This window comes from Sinohyriopsis cumingii, chromosome 18 (assembly GCF_028554795.1).
Source record: "Sinohyriopsis cumingii isolate HCF-2022 chromosome 18, ASM2855479v2, whole genome shotgun sequence".
Lineage (NCBI taxonomy): Eukaryota > Metazoa > Mollusca > Bivalvia > Unionida > Unionidae > Sinohyriopsis > Sinohyriopsis cumingii.
The window spans coordinates 36,512,148-36,530,222 of record NC_142978.1 but is presented as its reverse complement, the minus strand read 5'-3'; the positions used below and the strand labels follow the sequence as shown (position 1 = coordinate 36,530,222).

The window sequence follows — 18,075 nt, the reverse complement described above, 5'->3', positions numbered from 1 at the left end:
GAGCTTGTTCAGTAACTTACATATCTTATGTCACTCTTGCAAAACTGATTCTATATTTTTCAAATGGTTTAAGGACCTTCGTCGTATCAGATAATGAAAGATCTGCATCAGCCCAGTATCATACTTTTTATTAATCTTCTTTATTCCTGATTTGTTTGTATATGCTCCAATCGTCTGCCATACCATGACTGTGATTAAATTTGCTTGTTCTGCCCTCTTCAGTATTTGAAAACATGCTCAGAAGGTTTTAAACGAACGCGAGGGCGGTCGATTGCATCGAAGAGTAAATCATCAACTTCAAGTTTATCTTTAAAGAAAATAGTGACCATCCTATTTGTGATAAACTCCTTAGGGTCAGCAGATGGGGCTTGAATATTGATGATTCGGATGCCGTTTCGCCTAATACAATGCTTCAGATGTCCCACAACTACTCATGTCTCAAATTTTAGTCTGCTTTGAAATCGTATGTTTCAATCTGTCAGTTTATTGGTCTTTCTCAGTATACATCTGACCTAACGACATAAGATGTCATTCCATGTCTGCCTCAATATTTCGAAACAAATCTTTAAAGTTTTCATAGAGGACTATTGTAAAGCATAAAGCTTACTATTACACATCTTCGCTAGCCAAGGTTCCAATATGATAACTCTATCTACACCCTGGCGGATCGAACATATATAGTGGGGTTTCTTATAGCAACGTTATTGGATTTCATGAGTTGCTTCCCTATGTATGTAATGCCAACTAACCAGTAGTGTGGTGCATTGTACACTGGCCTAAAATGGTGGGGGCAATTGACCAGAAAAGGATGCTTTGCAAGTTTAACATCGAAAGTATGATTATATACCAGAGAGTAACCATTACATGTGTATTGAGTGAATGGTATTTGTACAAACACGGACTGGTTCTGGAAAACTGCTTATATATCAGTCCATTCAAGTTGTGTTGTGCCCTTGTTTCGATCATATAAGAACAGTGTTCAAATTTGAACAACTTAATTTTGATTGGATGCGATGGCTTGCTGCCGCATCCATTGAAATTCACAGACCCGAAGAACAGCAATATTTGCTCGATACACGAAGGTTTAGATATGGTTATCACATCTCTCTCTCTCTCTCTCTCTCTCTCTCTCTCTCTCTCTCTCTCTCTCTCTCTATATATATATATATATATATATATATATATATATATATATATATATATGTGTGTGTGTGTGTGTGTGTGTGTGTGTGTGTGTGTGTTGACCTTCATGGCACCAGAGACCAGATTTTGAATAATTCATATTATGTTCGTATGTCCAGTCAATATGTAATAGTCCCCCCCTCCCATATTCAATGCCATTTAAGTTGCGCGTTGGTGAATAGTTCCACGTTTGTGAAAAAAGGATGTCATTATAATGATACACTGAGGATATCTGTGTTTATTTAGTGTCTATGACGACGTGTGATAAGAGTGAAGTAGCAACATTAACTTGTCACGAGTGGTTTCGTTACACTTAACAATACAAATTGTTTCCACTTTAAGAGTGAAATATTTCCTTATATCTACTATTTCGTCAGGCCAAAACCGTCGCTTTGGATGGATTTGCTTCTCCATTGTGTCCCAAGGTGTTTAACGGTTTCATTCATTAAAAAGGTTCCAAATGTTATCAATACATTTTAGACAGAGACCTTTTACAGATGTATTTTGTACATATAATGTTTAAAATTGTATATTTTGTCAAATTAATGATTGGTTCTGTACGAAGATGAAGAGATCTTTATTTTCGTTGACACTTTTCTTGCGCTGATTGATACGGTAAACATTGCTCGGATGGAATTACTGTGTAAACGAGATAGTACTATTTAACATATGTAAGAGTCTAACATCAACATATTTTAATAATTGCGAATTTCCTTGTAAGGATATTGACTTTTAATTTTGTTTATTTATACATTTACACGTCAATAGTTATGTGTTAGCAAGTTTTCTTTCAATTTCGGAGTCCGATCTGGTGGCTTAAATGGTTGGAACATCCGCCTCGTATGTAGAAGGTCGCGGGTTCTACACCGGCCGAATCATACCATAGACTTATAAATATGGTACTAGCAGCTGCCTCGCATGGCGCCAAACATTAAGAGTCTAGTGTACAGGACTGTTCGACCTGGTGTCAGGATAATGTGAATGTTGGGATGCCTCATTGTAACCTGTCACACTTAGACATCGTAGCGATATGACTGAAACATTGTTAACGCTACGTTAAGATCCAAAATTAAACACACACACACACACACACACACACACACACACTGTCTATTTCGACAACACACGTTGTACAAAAGTTTCGAATGTCACTAAATTTCGTGTGCAATCAACAGTCATCCACGTCTGATTTCTCCTTCCTTCTCACCCATGATTATAATTACATTGAGACTTAAAATCGCTAATCAGACAATCTGAGTACTGTATTTATTCAAGAGGTTTTCTTAAAAATATGTACCCGTTCATGTTTAATGTTACATGTATACTATGATGTATGCTTGACACAATATCGAATAGCAAAATGTCATGCAAGTTCAGTCAGTGTCACTGTCAATTTGCATGCTTCATGTGGAAAACTAATTATAAAACGTTGACACTGTTTATGGTTCATTTTTACGTATTCCTGACAATGCCTTCTCATGGATTACGTAAATATGCACTTGAAGGTCAACAGCCGTGACTCATTTTAAAATCAGTTTATCATGATGGGAAGAGAGAGAGAGAGAGAGGTAAAAAAAATAAAAAAAATAAAAATGAAATAGGCTTGAACGTCAGGTCTGAACGTCAGGTCTGAATATCATACATGAGGACAGATAACTTTATAAATGGAAAAAGAACGTTGTTTCAAAATGATGTCACCACTGGTAATATAATATATACGCTTACGTAAATGTGAATAGAGCAAATGAAATCTAGACACCAAGATATAAATTACAGGCTGAAATAAAATTCAAGAATTTCTTCTAGTCTTCTTTTAAAAATATCCCGATTACTCAAAATGGTGGTGGGGGTGGGGTGGGGTCGGTCTTGGTATTTTAGACTGACTATACGTTAAGCTTCAGAAACGTTTCTAGATAACTTAAGTTCATTTAATCAATAAGCGCGGGACAAATATCACATCATTTCTAAAATGTTGGAAGCAAACAATAAGTTACGCATCCAAAACGACCAGAGGGATGGATGATACATACTTGTATGTGCAATTTCATCACTACAGACCCACAAAAGCATTTGAGATGGCTAGGTTTATACACGTAGGACGAGTGTACACACTCTGAATGATTGAATTTTAATCATATAAAATACCTAATGCACATTTCATATGTATCTTTGAATTCTTGCCGATCTATTTCGGACATTAGATCGTTGTGTTAATAGAGCCTAAGCACAACTGCGTTTTAATGAACGTCTTCTATTCTCGACTAAGTCATGAAATTATAACTACGGATGAAATGGTAACACCTGTTTTCATGAGTCTGTGTCCTGCATGTATTCAAGTGTTGCCAAGAACGTCAATATTGTTAACGTACAACTCCAGCACCGCACCCACCTAAATCGATGCCTCTTATCTCCTACATCCTGTCAATAAGAACGCCTTAACTCTGTCAACATCAACATTGTCTTCGTTATCATACGATGGCCATGAGGGCTACACAGATTTAGGATGCAAAGAAACTAAAATGTTTACATGTATGCGTTTCTAAAATGGGTTCGTGACGATCTACAGCTACGTGCTACTACAATTTAGTACATGTACACGTTCTTGCATTATGACTATTACTACATAGTCTTGACAAATCAGAAATAATCCTAATTAGCATCTCTCTGGCAATAATTAATGAGAAAGAATAGTAGTGATCCCACATAAGGAATGAGCCTCTTCTGTTATTTTGTTGTTGTCCTGGATCAATTAAGGTGGCCTCTCGTGGTGTATCAAGGTGCGTTAGGAAATAAGCGGGGAAAAAGATACGTTGAGCTTGCCAGTGGTTCAAAACATATGCAAATAAATTGAGTCTTAATGGCAATCGATATCAGATTAAGCCAATATAGAATCTTGGCAATAAAATCTCGACATAATAATTGAGTAATTTGATGAAACTTTAAGAAAAGCTTGTAAATATATAACTATTAATTAATAACTTCCATTGTTGTTCCATATGTAATCTATCTGCAAATAAAAAGGTAATTTCAATTGCTTCCATACCCATAATCATTACACACTAATATACGTTTTAGAGCATGAAAGATAAATGGTAATTATTGCAAATTATTTTTAAACAAATGGACTGCAAGAATCAAGTTCAAAGCAAATATCATTAATTAATTAAATATACGTAAAAACAGATATATTCTTAAAGTTTCAAGTCAATGCAAATTATGTGGAGAGAGAGAGAGAGTGAGAGAGAGAGAGCGATGCACTCACGTTTGTTTATAATTGTGATGATGTTCTAAATGCTGTTGATACAAGTAGGACATATTTTTTTCCTCTCGCTTTCTTTCTTAATGTATATATGTGTTGTGCATGTCTGCTACTGTCTCCAAATATTGCAAAAATCTAGAGTATGTCCTACTTTTAATTATGTTTCCTTTTATAGAGTCAGCATATTCTCAGACGTATTTGCTTCATTATAGTAAATCGTTGTTGGAAAGATTTTCTCAAAACGAGCGATTAGCCATTTAGTACGTACAGTAGTCATAGTTAAGTGGATTCAATTATCTAATGATATCATGTGCCAGTTATACCATTAATAGTCTTAGAATGAAGATATGTAAGATGCTCGGTAGTTAGAGATAATAATCAATTTGTCCAATTGTTACTTGGGGCGGTTTTGTCTTACTTGGCATGAAATTCCTATCTACGGTTTGGAAATCATACAAATGCGAAGTGATAGGAAAAAGAAAACATAATATAAAACAACAAAAGCAACAACAACATAATGCTTGGAATTATAGTCCGGCGAATGTGGGTCTTTAGTTTCATTTGAGAAAAATGATTTGTTCTGTTTTATGACTCTTTAGTAACAGCGTCTGTAGTACGTATGACATTTGTTCAGTTCTATCTTTTAAAACTGAGTTACTTTATTCTCTCACATTCATAAACTGTTCTAAGACCCCTTGCTAGCTGCTACAAGATTTTGACGTTTTCGTATTTTTTATTACATATTTTTGTGGTACGTTCTTATGCGACAGTTTTATTTCCAAGGAAATAATTATTGATATGGATATTGGATGAACTATTGATTCATATTTTAAGTTTTTATTGATATAAAATAATAGCAAAATATGATCAGATGAATACCTATTGATATAATATTACGATATTATCAGATGAGTACATATTGATATAATATTACGATATTATCAGATGAGTACATATTGATATAATATTACGATATTATCAGATGAGTACATATTGATATAATATTACGATATTATCAGATGAATACCTATTGATATAATATTACGATATTATCAGATGAGTACATATTGATATAATATTACGATATGATCAGATGAGTACATATTGATATAATATTACGATATTATCAGATGAGTACATATTGATATAATATTACGATATTATCAGATGAATACCTATTGATATAATATTACGATATTATCAGATGAGTACATATTGATATAATAGTGCAATAATAATAATAATAATGAGGACTTTGTATAGCGCCTAATCTTTAGAAGCTCAAAGCGCTTTACAACATTAGACAACACCTATAAGATAAAAAACATATAATGATATGATTACAAAAACAAACACCATGAAATTAGAAAACATTAAAAGAAACAATTAAAAAAAAATATGCTGAGAATATTTAAGGTTGGAAACATTATTAGGTCTTTAAGTTTGATCTAGCAGTCGAAATAAGTGAGTTTTGAGAACCCTCTTGAATGTGATCACTGTGTCGTTGTGTCTAAGTTCAGTGGGCAATTCATTCCACGTTGCTGGGCCCTGGTATGCAAAAGAACGCTGTCCATATGACTTTCTTTTCATACTTGGAATAATGAGTATACGATTGTCAGAAGAGGAGCGTAAGTATCTTGCTGGTGTGTACACATGGGTGAGGTCGGATAGGACTAGAGTCCGACAGTGAAACGTAGCACAGAGAACACATTTTGTGTTTGATCTGGATCGAATGGATAGCCAGTGTAGGGTACAGAGCAGCGGGTAGGTGTGCTCTGATCGTGGTACTCTAAGTATGATCTGAGCAGCTGTGTTTTGAACTTTTTGAAGTTTCTGGAGCAGATATTGAGATGAACCAGACATAATCGAGCTACAATAGTCCAGTCTTGAAAGTACTAATGAACACACAGGTGTTTTAGTGGCATCAACTGAAAGATATTTGTGAATTGAGCTGATGCGTCTCAGCTCAAGATATGCAGCCTTGCATATGTTCATGACATGTTGGTGCAATGTGAGAGTACTGTCCAGAGTAACACCTAAGATTCGTACTGATTGTGTGAATTTAATGTTGGTTTTGCTGATATTTATTGTTTGAGGTAAAGGATGTGAATGAGAAAGTCTTTGTGTTGTGATCAGAATGGCCTCAGTTTTATCATCATTCATCTGCAGCTTGTTACATGTCATCCATGATTTCACATCAGAAATGCATTTCTCTCTACACCTTGGATGGTAGCATCAACTTCAGTTGGGTGGCTGGATTTGTATATTTGGGTGTCATCAGCGTACAATTGGTGAGACACTGGATGATGATATATGACACTTGAGAGCGACTGAGTGTACAGAATGAAGAGAACGGGTCCAAGAACAGACCCCTGTGGAACACCACAGCATAGATCAACTGGGCTGGAGTGTATTCCATTTGCAGATAGAATTTGTGTCCTGTTGACCAAGTAGGACTTGAACCACAGTAAGGCCGTATCATGAATGCCAAATACATGCTGGGGACGGTGAAGTAATATATCATAGTCTATTGTGTCAAATGCTGCAGACAAATCAAGGAGGGTGAGAACTGTAATCTTTCCGCTATCCAACGCAGAGAGAATGTCATTAACTACTTTTAGAAGAGTAGTTTCAGTACTGTGGCAAGGGCGATATGCAGATTGTACATTGCTGAAAAGACTGTTTGAATTTAGATGAGATACAAGCTGGGATAGAACAACCTTTTCTAAGATTTTTGATATGAATGGGAGATTAGAAACTGGGCGGTAGTTCTTTAAATCGTTATGGTCTAGTGTTGGTTTCTTCAGCAGAGGCTATACAATGGCATTTTTGAAAAATGATGAGAATTTCCCGGATGAGAGAGAGGTATTAATAACATCAGTTAGTGAAGGCAATACTGGATGTAAGCACTCAAGCAGCAGTGATGTTGGAATTGGATCAAGTTCACATGACTTTGGTGCACTCTTCATCAGGATTGTACGTACAAAATCCATTGAGACAGGTTCAAATGCTGCTAATGGTTGCCGCTCAAATTCTGTATCCCAGCTGTATGGTGACGACGAGTCAGTTGAAACTGTGGTGACAAGCTTGTCTCTAACGGTTTGTACGTTGTCACGGAAGAAATTTGCAAACATGTCCGGAAGGTCGACTGGAGAGAAGGTAGTTGGAAGTGGTGTAGATTTGTTCCTTGACATTAGCTTGTTAGTAATCTCAAAGAGCTCTTTGCAGCTGAAACGTTCCATGATCTTAGTAGTGTAGTGGGCTGATTTCCCTGCATGGACTATATTTGTAACATTCTTCTTAGCGGCTTCATAGTTTTGCTTATGAATAGCGAGTCTGGTGGAAAACAAAGCTCTTCAGCTTTACGGCGGTCTCTTTTAGCAGTGCGAAGCTGGTCCCTAACACTGCTATACCATGGATAACACTTTTGAATTGAGACTATGCACTTGGTAACTGGGGCATGTTTGTCAAACAATGAACGCAGGCAGTTATCGAGTTGTTCTGCAGTAGGAGGCAAGCAAGTTGTTAGGTTAGCTTGGATATCGTGCATTACTTTGGTTCTATTTATCATACGGAGATTTCTCTTAGTAGCAGATAAAGGTGGAGGGTTAGGGACTGATACATCAAGATGGCATATAATGCAGAGGTGATCTGATGCAAGGTCATAGGATACCAGGGAGGACCGTAGAATGTTATCATCAGGTCTATGAAGAATCCAGTCTAAAATGTGACCATGTTTATGGGTGGGTTGGCTAACTGATTGTTTGAGGTGGAAAACATTAATGGAATCTATGAGTTTTGATGTATTCGGGTTTCCGGGACAGTCAAAGTGAAAGTTGAAATCTCCAAGAATAATCAGGTTGCCACCTATCGAATTTCCATAGTCCAGCATCAGATGATCAATATGATCAGATCAATACATACTGATATAATAGTACGGTATGATCAGATCAATACATATCGATTAAGTTGTACGGTATGATCAGATAAATACATAGTGATAAATTAGTACGATATGTTCAGATCAATGCATATTGAAAGAATAGTACGATATGATCAGATCAATACATACTGACATAATTGGACGGTATGATCAGACGAATACATATTGATATAATAGTACGGTATGATCAGATCAATGCATTTTATTTTATAAAAGCAGATATTTATAGATATTTATGTGACTATTTCAAAGGGTCTCCTAATAAAATGCACTGAATACGAAACCAATCTTGTAGTAAATAAATAATGTGCTTTGTCATTTCTTACATTTGACACTACGTAAACACACACACACACACACACACACACACACACACACACACACACATATATATATATATATATATATATATATATATATATATATATATATATATATATATATATATATATATATATATATATATATATATATATATATATCTGTCCGTTATCTAGCGGGTCGTATTTAAAATCCAATCCTGCTCTCAAAAAAGAGATGTTAGCCATCGCAAACTACCAATTTATGTCGAGCCTATCCCGAATGTCAATCCTAATGGTTAAGTGTCACGTTGACCACGACGAAATGTACTGCGAAAATGTCTGCAAATGTTGCGCCATTACAGATGGTGAAAAGAAACCTGAACCTATTGCAATCTTGCATCAACTGTAAACTAAACCATAACATAAAACAGCAATGTTTGCTGCGATACAACCAAAGATTATTGTTAGATCATATACAATCTGACATTCAACGTCAAATATAGTGTAACTTTGGAAATATAGCAGGCACGTATCTTCAGATAATCTTAATAACAAGCTGAAATTATGGATATATCGAGGGTATCAGGTATGATCTTGAATCTACCGTGAAATAGCATTTATTTTAGATAATATGGCAAAGTAAATTGATCTTACTTATACTACAAACAAACTTTCAAAGTCCTTTTTATTGTAATCATCTGGTGTCACAAAGGGTCATACACAATGACCAGATATACACGAAGGAAGAGGAATACGTATCAACAAGAAAAACAATGAGAAGATAAGAAAAGTGCAAGCACTGATAACACTGATACTGAGCATAAACGATGTATATATAAATAAAAGTTTATAGTACGGTTTTAACCCTTATAAAGAGGGGAGGGTCTAGATATTACGTGACAACACCTGCTACAGGTAGAGCCTCTTCAAGTTAAAAGAACCAAACAGCTCATAATTATAACGATGAACCTTTCTTTTCTAACAATTGAAGAATTTGCTTCATACATAAAATCAATGTGATAATTTATTAAGGTAGAGTTATAAGCAAGAGTGAGTAAAGAATAGGGATGATGTTCGTGGAGTGATTATTTCGCTTCGAACTTCAGTTTAGAATGAAAGCTTTTTCTTAAAAAGCTTTTATATAAACAAGATGAAGTGAGCAAGTTATTATTATTAATTTCATTATTATTATTATTATTATTATTATTATTGAGCATATTTTTGGCTATTCAAAAATTAACCTGAATGCAAAGCGATCAAGAATTATTCTAACTGTTGGTTGAAGCACTCTCAAAATTGTGCCGAATTTTGGGTGTTAACGTGGACATCACTTTAATAAATAGGCAGCTGTAGCTCTGTATGGTGGCCTGTCCCATGTTAGGCGGACAGAACATGGTAGTTGTAAGTAGTGCGTCATTTTCTATTTTTCCTAGATAAGAAAACATCCAGCAAAAAAGTATCATAATTCAGGTTATGCCGAACTGACTGCTTCTTTAGATCGAGATTGAAGTTTGTACCCAAATCCTTGTCGTTATGAAATAAGTCTTAGAGTTTTTTTATCTTACTGAACACACAGCTAGTAAGAAGTTTAAAGATTCACCGTACTATCTTCAATTATCCCGACATTGCAGCAGCATGATTAAAAGGTAACACGTAACAATGCAAACGGATCCAGTGCCTTTTTACATTTAGATCTGGTGAGCTGCATAGGAATGCAGAAGGAAGGAATGAGTGTTGGTGGGGACATAAATAAGCACTTAACGCGGAATAAAGCTGGAATACTGCCATTATCTCCATTTACATATTAATAGCCACCAACTGATCTGCTACAGCTTGGGATGGGAGATGAAAGGGTAGTTATGGCCAACGTAAAGCTGGTGTAAGTTCCCTGGAACTCTACCTTCCTCTATTTCCGAGAAATGTGCAATTTACTAACTATACACAATGTGTAAATTGTATAGATTACCGTTCTACAACTAAAGGCACACTCATTTCTATATGCATGCAGATGTGTTTAGCATTCTACGAGTCTGTGTATAGTTATGCTCGGTATTGTAGATATCCAGCGACATCAATCGACAAACAAAAATGAATAACGAGAAGAGAAACACAAAGCAAGCGGTGTATATTTTATTGCTTCTTTCAGGGAGAAATATATCACATAGGATATAAAGTCTGTAATGTCAGATCTGCAAGAACCAAGTACGTCTTGCTCTCGCTTTCTATTTGTTTTCAGCGATATTTGTATTAAAATCCACACTGAACTTTTTTGTCGCTTTAGCACACCCATCTGTAGTGGACAGGCCAAACATGCAGACATAAAAGCATACAGTGGATTTTTCAACAACATGGTGCACATGCAGTCCAATTTAAAGCAAAGGGCGTCGGTTTAGCGCACGAAAAGGAGACCAGCAAAGTTGTGAACTTTTAGAATGTGATCTAATGTAAGATTAACAAAACGATGATCAACACCTTTCCATATTTTCAAGAAAGGAACATATATAACTACATTTTACTGCAAATACACAAAACTGAGAAATTATTAGTCACTCTCAACAGGTAACATTTTATATATGTATAACAACGTCATGTTATTCAAACGTTTCTGTGAAAACAAATTATATAACCTGAGACTACTTCACAAACACTAATATTATGACCATTTACCAAGAGATTTTGGTAAATTTTCTTTGGTCAGCTTCATTTTCACCTTACAAAATATATACACATGGTATATAACGAACTGCCCACCGCGAGCAACAACCGAGCCAAGAAAAAAAAAAGCTAAAATCAATGTGTACTTGTCGAGTGTTTAGAACAAAACGACAGACCATGCTACACGAGAGTGATAACGAAAACACACAAAGGACTACGAAATTTGTGGACCTAAAAGTATAACAATAAGTGAAATAGTGTCATTATAGGACTCACATGAATATGGTCATTGACACGCAATATTCGTGGTTTTCATGTAATTTCCGCTTAATATGGGCAAACAAACTCTTTAGTGCGCTAGCAACGTTGTATTACCACCGCCGAGTTATACTAAATATAACAAGACTGAAACCTCACAATCACTTGTGCTTGAACTATAAGCATAATGAGTTCCTTCCTATTCAGGATTCATGAATTAATACTATGTGACCTTTAGTTTAAATACAAAATGAAACTTACGTTTGGCTATCTCTATTTTCTACTAGCCAACATTAGTAACTTATCTGATTTAATTTGTGAAGTGTACTGTTACAGCAACATCACTCAGAGGCTGCATGCAGGCAGTTAGAATTAGATAATAAGTGTTAACAGGCAACAATAATTATACAATATATTATTTCACACAAGATACATGCATTATATAACTATTAGCAAGTTATTAAAATGGCCATTGAAGGGATCGGGGAGGGGGATAAAAAAAATTACGTTTCTCGATACGCCAGTACAGTACGCCGTTCACATTCGAATCCTAATATATAATACCAGAAAATGTTGCGAAACATCAGAAGCTTATATACATACATACACACACACATATATATATATATATATATATATATATATATATATATATATATATATATATATATATATATATATATATATATATATATATATATATACTCTAGAGAAATACGGGAAATTGAGAGATAAGAAAGAGCTGCTCCGCTCAATCCGCTGGAAGCTGGCACTGAAGAACATGGTTGAAGTATTCTCCAGGAAGATGTAACAATATTATTAAGACCGATACTTGTTACGGCAGGCAACCTGTGAAGTGGCAAATTTTATGTCGATCTAACAAGAATACATTTGCTGAGACCAGACAACCATTAATTAGATTTATGGAGACAAGCGCGTATCATATCGCCATACTACCGTGTACGGTAATGTCCTTTAGAGGGAGAATTCTGTTCCTAATTAAACATTTGTTTATACAGCAGCCAGGCGGACAATTTAGGACGAGGAAAACTTCATTTTCATGGTAAAGTTGTCACAATTGAGAGAATGCAGAAACTCTGTTACTCAAACTACCAGGGTCAAGTTGACCCTGACTTTGGCGCCTCTGGAGAAAGGCGGCAGAGATATTTGATTCTGATTGGTACGTTAAATGAGAGGGCGTGTTCCAACACAAAATTTCATAGGTTTTAATATCGCCCGCATCGAATTTTAATCAGTCTAAGCTTTTCCTACAAGAGGAGATCCAAAGGTTATGACTCCGGAAATTTGCAAGAAATTTCCGTAAAAACTGTTGTCCAAAAAGGGGACGATTGTCGAAAGGAACCGACGAACTAATCTACCGATTAGGGGGAGGAAAAACGTTGACGGCAAAGGTAGTGTGACAATTCCATGTAATTTGTTGATGCCATATATAATGCTTTGCTGAAGTTATTTATTTGTATCTGCATGAATCTTTTTTCTACATTCGTGTAATAATTTGCTTTATGAAGTATAACTGTGTTGAGTTTATGCATAGGAAGTTGTACATTAATCTTCTTTAGATAAGTTTGACGAATTGTTTGAATTTGTCGTCTTGTTTGCATAAGAATGATGTTCTAAGAATTTAATGCATTACATTAGTTAATATGATTTCAAGAATCCGTGTGAATTCGCCGAATTTAGAAGATTTCACGTATGATTAAGAATAAGTGTGTATTGACGGAAATGATCTAGTAATTGATTGACGTGATGTATCCTATTTATTCGCTGTGTATGTGGTAATGTGTAAGATCAAGGCGTAACGAATTAGCCATTTGACTAACTAGGGTCATTATAGGACATGTGGAGTCGATTGATAGCCTTAGCGTCTGTTTAGCACTGATAGTGAAATCTGATAACGAGGGAGAATAATGAAGAATTAACCGTTTCATAAATAACGGGAAATTTAGGTTGTCTCTATTTATATTTATTTAAAAGGGAGAAAATAGCTCCAAAGACGTAGGAACGAATGAGGGATGTTATTCTGAGACCTATACGGAGAAGCATAGAGAAGAGTGCAGTGAGACATATAATCCTGTGACGCAACCCTGCGACGTGTTAATCTCTGAAGAAGTATTTTGAGAGTGTCCTGAGACGGGTGGTAGAAAGTATCATCCCGAGATCCAAGGGGTCTGAACAGCGACAGAGGAAGCAAAAACAGACTGAGGACGAGCAGGTTATGAAATCATACAAGACGTTGACTTCGATTGTTCACTCGATCTTATGATGAACTAAATCTATCAGTAACAGATTGGCTATCTTATTTAGATCTATTTGCGTTTTCTTTGTATTTCGGTGAAAGTTCAATTTCTAAAAGCAGAGTACATTCCTGATGTAATGAATTTTCACAGTGTTTGTATGTAATTGATTAAATTGTTTGTTTACGTGTACGGGGGCTCGTGTTGGTTTGTTCTATATACCTGCTCAGATCTCTATCTATTACACCTATAAGTTTCACCACTTATATTTCTATTTACTCGAACCGGGCAATAACATCGAAGGCGGTCAACCGCTAGATAACGAAAACCAAATACGGAGGGACATTCACTCCCCCCGTGTAACACAACCATTTCTTGAATACACGACCCATTGCTTTTGTTGTGCAACGGTCAGTAGCTGGGTCGAAACCTGAAAAGGTTTCACTTGACAAAATACTTATGGAATTCCAAGTGGTAGGAAAACCGAGCAAGAAGACAGAGGCGGCGTAAATCACATTCGGTTCCTGGAACTACGCAAACTGATGGACAGTACATCAGCAGATACACCAGAGAGAAGAACAGCTCGAGTTAGTAGAGAACGGACCAGATTTAGTATTGAAACAGAAGTCCTGACTGTAGCGTACGATGCTGAGGAAGGAAAACACCGAAGTTGAAACCAGCTACACCTTCTTATGGAGTGGCAGAAGTAAAGGAGAGTGAAGTGAAGCTGGTGATGATTTTCAAGTCAAATCACAATCACAGCTAGATAGCAAGCAAAGAAATATCTCAAAGGGACTGAATTGCAGTCTAATGCAGATCAGATTTTCACTGTCTAGAAAAAGACATGCATCCGTCATCAGCGCATATGAAACCCACCATTACCAATCCAGTTAATATTTTAGGAAAATCTGGAGTATCTTGTTACACAAGTACCAAAGAAAGACAAGACTTCATTGTTAGAGTTTGCACAAATTATCAGACATAACCAATAGTTATTGGCAAAAATAGCATAGGCATATCCAACAAGAGTAGACTCATCCTAATGACCAACACATTACTCCGCATATCAAACCACAACAAGCTCTTTTGGATGAACACAAGCTACAGGCACTGACATCTTTTTGACTACGCCATCTTCAGAATAAGAGACATGTTGGACATGCGAGTGACGAAGGCCATGAGAAATGCAGAAAACTAACCTGACTACAGTTCATAATCTCCAAATTCAGTATCCGGAATCATTCTAGCAAATAACCACAAGGCAAAGGTGTACAAAAAGCATAATTTTGCCAAATTGAAACAGAAGAATATGTAACAGGCACTTCTAGAAAAAAAAAACTGTAACCACCTGGCTACAATCGAAAAAGTTGAGACTATGTGTACTCAATTGTATCCCAAACCGTCCCTACTGATCATACGCAATATCAAAATTGGTAAGACGACAACGCTGCCATACAGAAACGTTTCAATGATAAACATCGGCTACTGAAAGCCAGCTTAGAAGACATTACTTCATTATAGAAGTAGGCGACCTTTAACAAAGTAAAGAGGCCTGTTAAATATAAACTCATATAGTTGTAAGTCTCATGGCTGTGCAGTAGGTCAGATTAGATTCTGGCCTACTTAGACAGGAATTAAAAGACGAACTTATATAATGCTTTGAGGACAATCTATGGGACAATGTCATCAGGAACATCTTTAGCAATAAGAGCTGAGAACGCTAGTTTGTTCACTGATGAAGAAATGATATTTAGATAATGGATAGAACAGCCTCATTCCAAAGTGATCTATCCCCCGGTGAAAATCAACTTAACACTTGTTAATCACATAACGCTGCCTAAAATTCTAAGATAAATTAACCTGCTGTTAAATGGCAAAGCACATGGAGCATATCTACAAAGCCGGATGGTCGAATATGGCACAGGAACTTACTGAACTATTCCAGTCAACGTGGAATCATTGAACTATACTCTTGTTGCACAAAGGTGTATCCACCTTCCATTTCTATAAGCGGAAAGACAATAGACATGGAGGCGGCAATTATCTGGGCATCCTTGCCAGAATTCTGCTGAATTGTTGTATTCATCAAATCGATGACCGACTCCTGCCAGAGAATAAAGCGACTTCAGAAAGGGACTGCAGTTTGTCAAATCCAGACAAATGTCATTAACAGAACTCAAACTTGAATGCAGCATTCATCGACCTGAATAAACCTTTTTACACAGTGAGCTGTGGGTATCAATTAAAGATCATAGCAAATATTGGTTGCCTAAAGAAATTATTCGTGATGTTTTCTTAGTTCCATGATGGATGGTTGGTAATCTCATGGACGACGGTAATACATCTGAACCATTCCCGGTCATCAATAGAAAGAACCAGGGCTGTGCGTTAGCCCCAAACCTGTTCAGTATCATGTATTCTGAAATGCTTAATAACACCTTCCGTGACTATAATACTAGGATTGACATTAAATATCGGACAGACGGCAAACTCTTCAATCTAAGGAGACCACCGGTAAAGACGAATTTACAGAAAGTGACTGCTCGTGATCTCATATCTACTGAAGACTGTTTCCTGAATGCCAAATCTGAGTCTAACAAGCAACACGGTGTGGATCATTTCTCTTCAGCTTGTGACAACTTCAGCCTCACAATCAGTATCAATAAGGTAGAGATGATGCACCGTCGTGCAACAAGAAAGCCTTACATAGAACCTACCAGCACAGTAAATGGCCAAAACCTCCTGGTAGTTGACAATTTCACCTACCTCGACAGCACACTGTCATGAACGCTTCACGTCGATGATGAAACAAACGCCAGAATAGTTGCAGGAAGTGTAACTATTGGCAGACAATGTGCAAATGCACGTGAGCGCAAGGGCATCAGTCTACACACAAAGCTTAGGGTCTACAAAGTGATTGTGCTGCCAACTTTGCTGTATGTATGCGAACATCGAGGGTATACCGACTCCATACCAAGAAGTTGAATCGTTTTCATCTGAGATGCTGTAGGAAACTGATGAGGTTCAAATGGCGGGTCCGGGTCCCAAACAATGAGGTTCTCAAAAGGCAAGCATTCTAAGTATCCACACTTTGCTAAAAAAGAGACAGTTGAGATGAGCAGGTCAGGTGACGTGGATGTCAAACGAGCAGCACGTCCTCAATTATTTAAGGAGCATCTCCTGTCATGTGTGTCACAGACAGGTTAGAGCGCAAATTGGTTTGATATTTCACTCACAAACTCGAATAAACCTATGTCATTGTCATCTTCGAAATCGAAGGACGAAACTTAAATAATGATTCCATCCAAATTTCGACAGCTGTTTCGATAATGCGTTGGTCTCGTAATACAAGGATGCAGGGTTAGATACCCGAGCAGGCCTATCTGCCTTGGCGGCCTCGTGGTGTACTTGTAAAATATACTTAGCACCCGTTTTATGGCATGATATAGCCAATAATGTCTTACAGGTACCCTTAAAACCAACAAAAACAAAACAAGCACAAACATTCAAGTCCGTCCTAGGCAAAGAGTTTGGAAAGCCTCATCATGCTTAAAACATATATGAGTGGTGAAGCAATAGTAGTGGTTCTTTCTAAAGCAGCAAACCAGAAGAGAAGGCGGTAGCTCACTCCTGTTAACCCTGAAATAGGTCGAAATCCAATAATATGTCACGCATCATGAGATTTGGCCGACGTACAATTTATTCGATATTTCAAACCCTTTTTTTGTCAAATAATTAAACGTTCAAACCAATTACAATTGCTGATGGTCTAAACAGCTATCATTATATGATTTTACAACTAAACACTGCCATTTGAACCGCCATGCCAATGGTGAGGGTTTCATCCCCTTGCCCCTCCCATGCTCTAATAAAGTAGTCCAATATTCCGCTGGACAGTACTGCTTTTGTGGAAGATATGACTTAATCTTGAGTGATTGATTGTCTTGAGCTGGGCAGAGCTTCTCGTTGTAAGAAATGTCTGGAGATAATGCCTAAGCCAAGAAGTTTGGGGCTTGGAGTTGGGAGTACACACGTTACTGGAAATGTGAAATCAGATGCTTTCATGGGGATGGTTTAATCGTTCTACCAAGCCTGATATTAGTCGTTTTGTCGTACAGTACAGCTTGCTGCGTGAGATCTTGCAATAGTCCCATTATGGAGCCACTACGTGAAATTAGGTGTTGACACAAAACGTAAAACTTAGGAATGTACGTCAACAGT

At 36.7% G+C, this 18,075-nt stretch overlaps 1 protein-coding gene and 1 long non-coding RNA gene across 2 annotated transcripts in view; one reads left to right on the top strand and one right to left on the bottom strand.

The window, feature by feature from the left end:
* Positions 1–18,075, bottom strand: part of LOC149776404 (secretin receptor-like) — an 89,144-nt gene that overhangs the window by 13,781 nt on the left and 57,288 nt on the right. The window lies entirely within an intron of this gene.
* Positions 12,374–14,046, top strand: LOC149776405 (uncharacterized). Its single transcript, XR_016416212.1, has 2 exons — positions 12,374–13,011; positions 13,595–14,046. It is a non-coding gene; the product is annotated as an uncharacterized LOC149776405 (long non-coding RNA).